The sequence below is a fragment of the Triticum aestivum genome, chromosome 6A, assembly GCF_018294505.1.
Source record: "Triticum aestivum cultivar Chinese Spring chromosome 6A, IWGSC CS RefSeq v2.1, whole genome shotgun sequence".
Taxonomy (NCBI): Eukaryota; Viridiplantae; Streptophyta; class Magnoliopsida; order Poales; family Poaceae; genus Triticum; species Triticum aestivum.
In genome coordinates this window covers 529,237,772-529,247,022 of record NC_057809.1, presented here as the reverse complement: position 1 = coordinate 529,247,022, position 9,251 = coordinate 529,237,772, and positions in this window count along the sequence as shown.

Below are 9,251 nucleotides of genomic sequence, written 5' to 3'. Positions count from 1 at the left end.
TTCGAAGATGTAGCCGGTGGGTCCTAGCAGTCAGGGGGTGAATCATTTTTTGCCCGTAATATGGACGCACTTCCTTGCGTGCGAAGATGTAGCTGGTGGGTCCCAACAGTCAGGGGGAAACATTTTTTTCGTGAAATATAGTGGCCCGTCCAGTGGGTCCTTGCTGTCAGGTGGAGAAATCATTATTTTCCGCGTAATAAGGAGGCATTTCCTTGCTGCGGCCGTAGACCCAGCTGTCAGCCTCTCCACGTACAGTACTCTTCTGATGGAAGTTGTTCTTGACCATGTTGACCACGCCACACCGAGAGCACAAGGGCGATGGACAACGGCGAGGCCTAGGAAGGGGACAACATAGAGCCGGGGAAGACGCGACAATGGATGCCCATGCGGAGAGGAGTGCGAGGGTTCACTGGTTCGATTTCAGTGTGAGGCTGCCGTCACCGCAGAATAACATGGGGTGTGGGTGAGTGGAGGGATGTCCTAGCCAGAGGTGGGTGTAATAGGGGGCGGTGAGGCCTCTGTGGCAGCACAGCCGGCCATGGGAGGTAGGAGCAGGCGGCACGACCGGCGCTGCTTTGGGCGGCTGGAGAAAGAAGACTAGAGGTTGAAGAAGCACTACGGCCGTTGGATGGACGTCGTACGGTCACTGGAGCTAGAATCGTTCATATTGACTAAGTTGACAAAGCCCTCCATCCCCGTCATCTTAGTAGGCCCACAAGTCAGCCTCCCACAATGGTGGGTCCCAGCTAGCAGGGGAGTATTCATTTTTTGCGCGTAATAAGGAGACACTTCCTTGTGTGCGAAGATATAGCTAGTGGGTCCGAGCTGACAGCAGGGGGGCGTTTTTTCAAGAAATACAGAGGCCCTTCCAGTGGGTCCCAACTGTCTGGTGGAGGAATCATTATTTTGCGCGTAATAAGGAGGCATTTCCTTGTGTGGACCCCTACTGTTAGCCTCTTTCGAAGGCTGTTGTTTGTTGACCATGTTGACCTTGCCGCGCCGAGAGCACAAACGCGGTGGACGAGGGCGAGGCCCAGGAAGGGAACGACCCAGAGCCGGCGAAGCCACCATAGAGGAAGCCCACACTGAGGGGTGTACGAGCGCTGACTGGTTGGCTGCGGGGTGAGGCTGACGTCGCCGGAAAATAGCAGGATGTGCGGGTGTGTAGAGGGATGGCTTGGCCGCAGCACAGCCAGCCACGGGGGGAGGGAGCAGGCAGTCCCGCTAGCGCTGGTTTGGGCAGCTAGAGCAGGAAGATCAGAGATTGAAGAAGCATGGCGGCTGTTGGATGGACATGCAACAGTCACTGCTCTGTGTTGACTAAGTTGACAAAGCCTTGCGTACGCGTCCGAAAAATTTAGGACAGCGTCATCGTCAACCTAGTAGGCCCAGAAGTCAGCCTCCAAATCTGTGGAAAACAACATACAACCCATTAGCCATTATTTTCAATAACTTACAGCCCATTTGCTAATTCTTAAGGATATTTGAAGCCCATATTCTTTTTTATTAGCAATACAGACCATATATTCTGGGCACTGCTAAAAAAATTCAACGAAATTTTTCATATTTCGGTGGGGTTTGAACTCATTTAATCACAAAATTTCGAGTCGCATTAAAAATAATTTTGAAAAAATTATATCAAAATAAAATTCAAAAAACAATTCTCCACAAAAAAATGAATGAAATTTAAAATCTGAACAAGCAAGATGCCCATGTGTTGCACGGAACATTTGTATAAGTAGTTTATCTTGTGGGAGAAAAGACGATCTTTTAATGTAATTGCCAATTGGTTTTCGTTTTTATAAGAGTAGAGAGTAGAGAAATCCAGAAAAAAATGATATTTTAATGTAATTGCCGGTTGGTTTTGGTTTTTATAAGAGTAGAGAGTAGCGACATCCAGAAAAAAAATGATATTTTAATGTAATTGCTAGTTGGCTTTGGTTTAAAAATTTATAGCCCATTTCTTACAACATATAGCCCATTTTCTGGGGAAGCCCATTTCTTACTACTTTACATCCCTCCCTCCCCGTCTTGAAAGATTTGCTGCCCAGCAGGGCTGTAAAAAGCAAGTAGGCCTCTGTTTTGGTGTTCTCCAAAAAAAAAGAACTGGGCTAGCCATTTTCAGAAAGAAAAAAGATATCAACTGGGCTCGTCATGTGCTTAAATAAAAGCGTAAGCGTGGGATAGACGGGTGACAGCCCCTGCAGAACGCGTAGTTGAGCTCTGTCTCTGAAACTAAAAAACAACTAGGCAAGTTGTCGGGTCCCTAGTGTTATCCGCTCGTTGTGTAATTTTAACAAATCCACCTCTGCACCGGCCTATGCATCGCCGGTGTGAGATGAGACGTTGATGATTTGTCCTAGCGACATACCATCGTTGGTGGACTCCACGTCCCCCTTGCTGAAGTCGGCCGTGTCCTCGTCCTCGTCCTCATCGTTGGTGCCGCCCTCAAGGTTGTAGTACTCATAGTAGTGGCTGCGCCAGAGCTCGTGTTGGTACTCCATCGCTGATTCCTCGACGGATAGACTCTTCTCTACCTTGACCTCGACCATGCACAACTCCTCCTCCCGGCGCTCCTCGATCTCCGCCGCCTCTTGCATCTCCAGCTCCCGCTCAGCAACCTCATTTGCAAGTAGGTGCTTCATGGCCACCGCCGCCTTTTCAGAAGAGGGTTGCATGCTGGAGTCCGAGGTGGCCTGGAATATCTTGGCGTGTGCATCCTCGATCTTGGCATGGATGGCCTCGACCCGTGCCAGGGCGACATCGGCGGCACAAATGACAGCTCGAGTGCTTTCGGCGTTTGCAGCCGCCGTCGCAGCAGCAGCTGCGGCCGTCTCGGCTGCCGCGGCTTCCCTGTCGGCTGTCGGCTGCTGCAGATGCCCTCTTGGCGGAAGCGGCAATGTTCAATGCGGATGCGGTGGCACTCTCGGCGTAGGCGTACGCGCTCTCGGCGCAGGCGGCGGCACTCGTGGGGGGGGGGGGCGCGGCCATCGTATGGGCCTTCACGAAGCGTTTCCATGACGTCATCTTTGCAAGAAGGGGGTGCGGGAATGGGGGTTGTGATTCGTGGATTCGGGGGTTGCCAGCACTGGAATAGACGAGCCAGCAAAGCTTAAGGAGGGAGACTTAAATAGACCCAGATATTTTCATCGCAAACGGTTCCTAGAAAAAACAGTGTGTGATGTTGTACATATTTTTATTAGCTGTGAAAGAAGAATTTGGAGTAAAGTGGCAACGGATGGTGTTTTAAATGAATGAGATATTTTGTAGTACTAATACAACTGTCATGTCAAATTTTGGAAAAATTCAGGGGTCATTTGACCTTTTAAGACATTTAAGTGATTTTCTAGAAGTGATGAATTAGGAGGAAGTATTTTCTTTGGCTTGTAATAACGAGGCACCTGCTTGCGTAATGCAATGACCCTGGTGGGTCCCTACTGTCAGCCTCTCCACATACAGTCATCTCCTGATTCCTCTTGGTTGTTAACCATGTTTTTTTGCGGGGAGGTTGTTGACCATGTTCACAACGCCAGACGGCGGTGGGCACAGCGAGCGAACCAAGGCGAAGAACGACGGCGAGGCCTCGGATGGGAACAAACAGAAGCCGTGGAAGATGCGAGAGTGTAGTGGCAGGTGGAGGGGAGTACGAGGGCAACAACATGCAACTCAAGCTTACAAACGGTACAAAAAGCCCAAGGATTAATTGTTCATCAAATTTTTAGACAAAGCCCAGATTGAACATGGCAGTAACATCTAACCCAACCACTCTTTTTTGCAGTCACAAACAAATGGATTGGTCAGATCCATAAAATCAACATCCTGTGCAAAAAAATTATTTCAAGATGACTACAACTTGTTGTAAATAGAAGTCGATCACGTTTAGAAGCCCATTTGTCCACCTGAAACTTCTTTTTTTTGTCCAACGTGTCCGTCCGTGAGAAATATCTTCTGGTAAAACGTAAGCCTCATGGACAATAGTAACCTCGCATTCAACATGAAGAATGTGACAAAGCTTCTGTTTGCCTGGTTGGATGCATATCCTTCCATCGTTATTGTCCTCAAACGAATGTCATGAGAACTAAGAAAATCCTGGTGATTATTATGCCACCGATTGGTTATACGTTTTTTCCATGTTGTAGCACTACCTAAGTAGAGATGAAGATTGAAAACAGTTAAGGTCTGAACAAAGAGTATGTCGAAAGAGAGACAGCTGAATGATTAATTCTAGTACAATATATACGGGCTTTCAATGTGCATGAAATCATCACCTCTACATATAAATTCTCCAGAGATGGAAAGCATTGCCGCAAGCCAATAATTATGCTCAGATCAAAACTAAACATTCTGATATATAAGATCTTGATAGAATCCAGCATCATTGATAGGCTATCCATGGACGAACTCTTCAGTAAGCATATAACATAATATTAGTACCCAAAGTGCCTGTCCAGAATAGGTCTCCGGACGACGGTGCACCTCGCCCCACGGTGGGTGCCAAATGTCGGGTGGTAGGTGCGACATATGCCAATGGGTGGCTTATCATTGTGGGAGCCACTAAGACATCGTCGGTGCCTGGAAACAGGATGAGGCGAAGACATGCACGCCGGCGGATCTTACCCAGCTTCGGGGCTCTCCGTGGAGATAACACCCCTACTGCTGCTCTGCGGGGTCTCCGCATGATCACTAAATGAACAAGTAGCTACACAATGCTCCTTGAGTTGTTCGGGTGGGAGGAGGAAGAAGGGCACGACTAGCTCGCTTCCTCTCCTCGTATGGTGTCTAAAAACTAGCTAGCCGCTGAACCCTTTGCATGGGTGCACCGGGGGGTTTATATAGGCCTACCCCCCGGGGGTATAATGGTAATCCGACTGGGCATGGAGCCCAGCTGTCTGTGACTGTGCTCGCCGGCTTATGCGCCGGCTGCTAGGGCCCGCTGACTGGTGGGTCCCGCCGGCTGCTGGCTCCTGGCCGACAGGCAGGCCCCATTGGACAGGGCTTGGTCGGCGGCTGGTTACTGTTGCCCCATCTTGATGACATGGGCTTTGTCGGGGGAGGCGTGGCTACAGTGCCGCCGCCTGGCGGGCGATCACTGTAGCCTCACCTCGTCTTGTCTCCTTAACGGGGCGTCTCCTTTGAGGTAGGTGGTAAGCCGGCTGGGGGGAGCCGGCTCTCTCTCGCGCCGACTGGCCGAGGTGTGGCCGCCTTCGGGTGCCTCTCTGCCCGAAGGGTCCCACCGCCCGTGGGCTGCGCTGGCAGTCCGTCGTGGATGGCGTCAGGGTCGGCACGGCAACAGTTCCGCGCCGGACGGGTCATGGTCTCCCGTACGGTGCACTGTGCCGGTCATGCCCTGGGATTCGGGGGCGGCAAGCTTCACTGTAGCCACGCCCCGTCTCACTGCCGCTAGGCAGATGCGTGTTTTGAGGGTACGGTCTTGATCTCTTTATGGGAGCCGGCTTCTTGGAGTCGGCCTTCTTGCGGCCGACTACGTGAAGTCGGCCCTCCCATGGCTTTCTTCACGAAGGTAAAAGTCGGGCCTCCTTCCGAAAGCCGGCCAAGGCGACGGCCGGCTAGGGGAAGGCGGCCCCGCGTCTTGAGTTTCTCGAGAGCCGGATGGGCTCGTAATTTTTTTAGAAGGGCAAGGGGAAGCCGGCTAGGCTACCCATGGCTATTATCTCCGATAGTGAGGCGACTTTATTTTGAGACAACTGATAGGGATTTATATTCCCAAAACAATAAGCAAGTGCTCCAGGGCAGGACAACTGGAGTGGATGATGCTGTGCAATGAGGCCTCCGACAGATAAACCACCACAAGCGAAAGTTTTTTAGCAGTGGGAGTCGAAGCATTTGTACCAGATCATCTGGTAGATGGCACCAGGCGAAGGTGGCGGTGTGGAGAGAGGAGGAAAACCACGAGATGGACAACGGTGGTGTGGGCAAGAATTCATGGCGTGTTCGTGGTATGAAACTTTCATGCTAATGTTAGATGATATGTCTCCAACGTATCTATAATTTTTGATTGCTCCATGCTATATTATCTACTGTTTTAGACATCATTGGGCTTTATTTTCCACTTTTATATTATTTTTTGGACTAACCAATTAACCGGAGGCCCAGCCCAGAATTGTTGTTTTTTGCCTGTTTTAGGGTTTCGAAGAAAAGGAATATCAAACGGAGTTCAAACGGAATGAAACCTTCGGAAACGTGATTTTCTCATAAGATAAGATCCAGGATACTTGGACCCTCCATCAAGAAAGCCATGAGGTGCTCACGAGGGTAGGGGGCGCGCCCCCTAGGGCACACCCCCTTGCCTCGTGGGCCCCTCGAAGCTCCACCGACATACTTCTTCCTCCTATATATATCCACGTACCCTCAAACGATCGGGGACGGAGCCAAAAACCTAATTCCACCGCCGCAACTTTCTGTATCCATGAGATCCCATCTTAGGGCCTGTTCCGGAGCTCCACCGGAGGGGGCATCGATCACGGAGGGCTTCTACATCATCATCAAAGCCCCTCCGATGAAGTGTGAGTAGTTTACTTCAGACCTACGGGTCCATAGCTAGTAGCTAGATGGCTTCTTCTCTCTTTTTGGATCTCAATACAATGTTCTCCCCCTCTCTCGTGGAGATCTATTCGATGTAACCTTCTTTTTGCGGTGTGTTTGTTGAGACCAATGAATTGTGGGTTTATAATCAAGTCTATCTATGAATGATATTTGAATCTTCTCTGAATTCTGTTATGTATGATTGGTTATCTTTGCAAGTCTCTTCTAATTATCAGTTTGGTTTGGCCTACTAGATTGGTTGTTCTTGCCATGGGAGAAGTGCTTAGCTTTGGGATCAATCTTGTGGTGTCCTTTCCCAGTGACAAAAGGGGCAGCAAGGCACGTATTGTATTGTTGCCATCGAGGATAACAAGATGGGGTTTTTATCACATTGCATGAAATTATCCATCTACATCATGTCATCTTGCTTAAGGCGTTACTCTGTTTTTAACTTAATACTCTAGATGCATGCTGGATAGCGGTCGATGAGTGGAGTAATAGTAGTAGATGCAGAATCGTTTTGGTCTATTTGTCTCGGACGTGATGCCTATATACATGATCATACCTTGATATTCTCATAACTATGCTCAATTCTGTCAATTGCTCAACAGTAATTTGTTCACCCACCGTAGAATACTTATGCTCTTGAGAGAAGCCACTAGTGAAACCTATGGCCCCTGGGTCTCTTTTTCATCATATGAATCTCCATCACTTTACTATTGCTTTGCTTTTTACTTTATTTACTTTGCATCTCTATACCAAAAATACCAAAAAAATATTATTTATCATCTCTATCAGATCTCACTTTCGTAAGTGACCGTGAAGGGATTGACAACCCCTAAGCGCGTTGGTTGCGTTGAGCTATTGTTTTTGTGTAGGTACGAGGGACTCGAGCGTAGCCTCCTACTGGATTGATACCTTGGTTCTCAAAAACTGAGGGAAATACTTACGCTACTTTGTGATGTCTACTACACAACCTTCTTCTTATAGATGTTGTTGGGCCTCCAAGTGCTGAGGTTTGTAGGACAGTAGCAAATTTCTCTCAAGTGGATGACCTAAGGTTTATCAATCCGTAGGAGGCGTAGGATGAAGATGGTCTCTCTCAAGCAACCCTGCAACCAAATAACAAAGAGTCTCTTGTGTCCCCAACACACCCAATACAATGGTAATTTGTATAGGTGCACTAGTTCGGCGAAGAGATGGTGATAGAAGTGGTATATGGATAGTAGATAATAGTTTTTGTAATCTAAAATTATAAAAACAGCAAGGTAACAAGTGATAAAAGTGAGCGTAAACGGTATTGCAATGATGGTAAACAAGGCCTAGGGTTCATACTTTCAGTAGTGTAAGTTCCCTCAACAATACTAACATAATTGGATCACATAAAAATCCCTCAACATGAAACAAAGAGTCACTCCAAAGTCACTAATAGTGGAGAACGAACGAAGAGATTATGGTAGGGTACGAAACCACCTCAAAGTTATTCTTTCCAATCAATCCGTTGGGCTATTCCTATAAGTGTCACAAACAACCCTAGCGTTCGTACTAGAATAACACCTTAAGACACAAATCAACCAAAACCCTAATGTCACCTAGATACTCCAATGTCACCTCAAGTATCCGTGGGTATGATTGTACGATATGCGTCACACAATCTCAGATTCATCTATTCAACCAACACAAAGGACCTCAAAGAGTGCCCCAAAGTTCTACCGGAGAATCACGACGAAAACGTGTGCCAACCCCTATGCATAGGTTCATGAACCCGCAAGTTGGTCACCAAAACATACATCAAGTGGCAGGCGGTATCCCATTGTCACCACAGATATCCACGGCAAGACATACATCAAGTGTTCTCAAGTCTTTAAAGACTCAATCCGATAAAATAACCTCAAGGGGGAAACTCAATTCATTACAAGAGAGAAGAGGGGGAGGAGAAACATAAGATCCAACTATAATAACAAAGCTCGCGATACATCAAGATCGTGCCAAATCAAGAACACGAGAGAGAGAGAGAGAGATCAAACACATAGCTACTAGTACATACCCTCAGCCCCGAGGGAGAACTACTCCCTCCTCGTCATGGAGAGCACCGGGATGATGAAGATGGCCACCGGAGAAGGACTGCCCCCTCCGGTAGGGTGCCAAAACAGGGTCCCGATTAACTTTTGGTGGCTACGGAGGCTTTTGGTGGCGGAACTCCCGATCTATTGTGCGTTCTGGAAGTTTTAGGTCACGTAGGTATATACGGGTGCAGGAGGTACATCAGGGGAGCCACGAGGGCCCCACGAGACAGGGGGCACACCCCCACCCTCGTGAGCACCTCGTTCATTCCTTGACGTGGGGTTCAAGTCCATCAGGTGTGTTTCCTTCCAAAAATAACTTCTCTAGTTGATTTCGTTCCGTTTCAACTCCGTCTGATATTCCTTTTCTTCAAAACACTGAAATAGGCATAAAACAACAAATTTGGGCTGGGCCTCCAGTTAATAGGTTAGTCCCAAAAATAATATAAAGGTGGATAATAAAGCCCAATATTTCCCAAAACAGTAGATAATATAGCATGGAGCAATAAAAAATTATAGATACGTAGGAGACGTATCACTTTGCTGCATCATCCCTTCCTCTTCGGGGAAATCCAACGCAGTGCTCAAGAGGTAGCAAGAAGAATTTCTGGCGCCGTTGCCGGGGAGTCTGCGCAAAAGTCAACA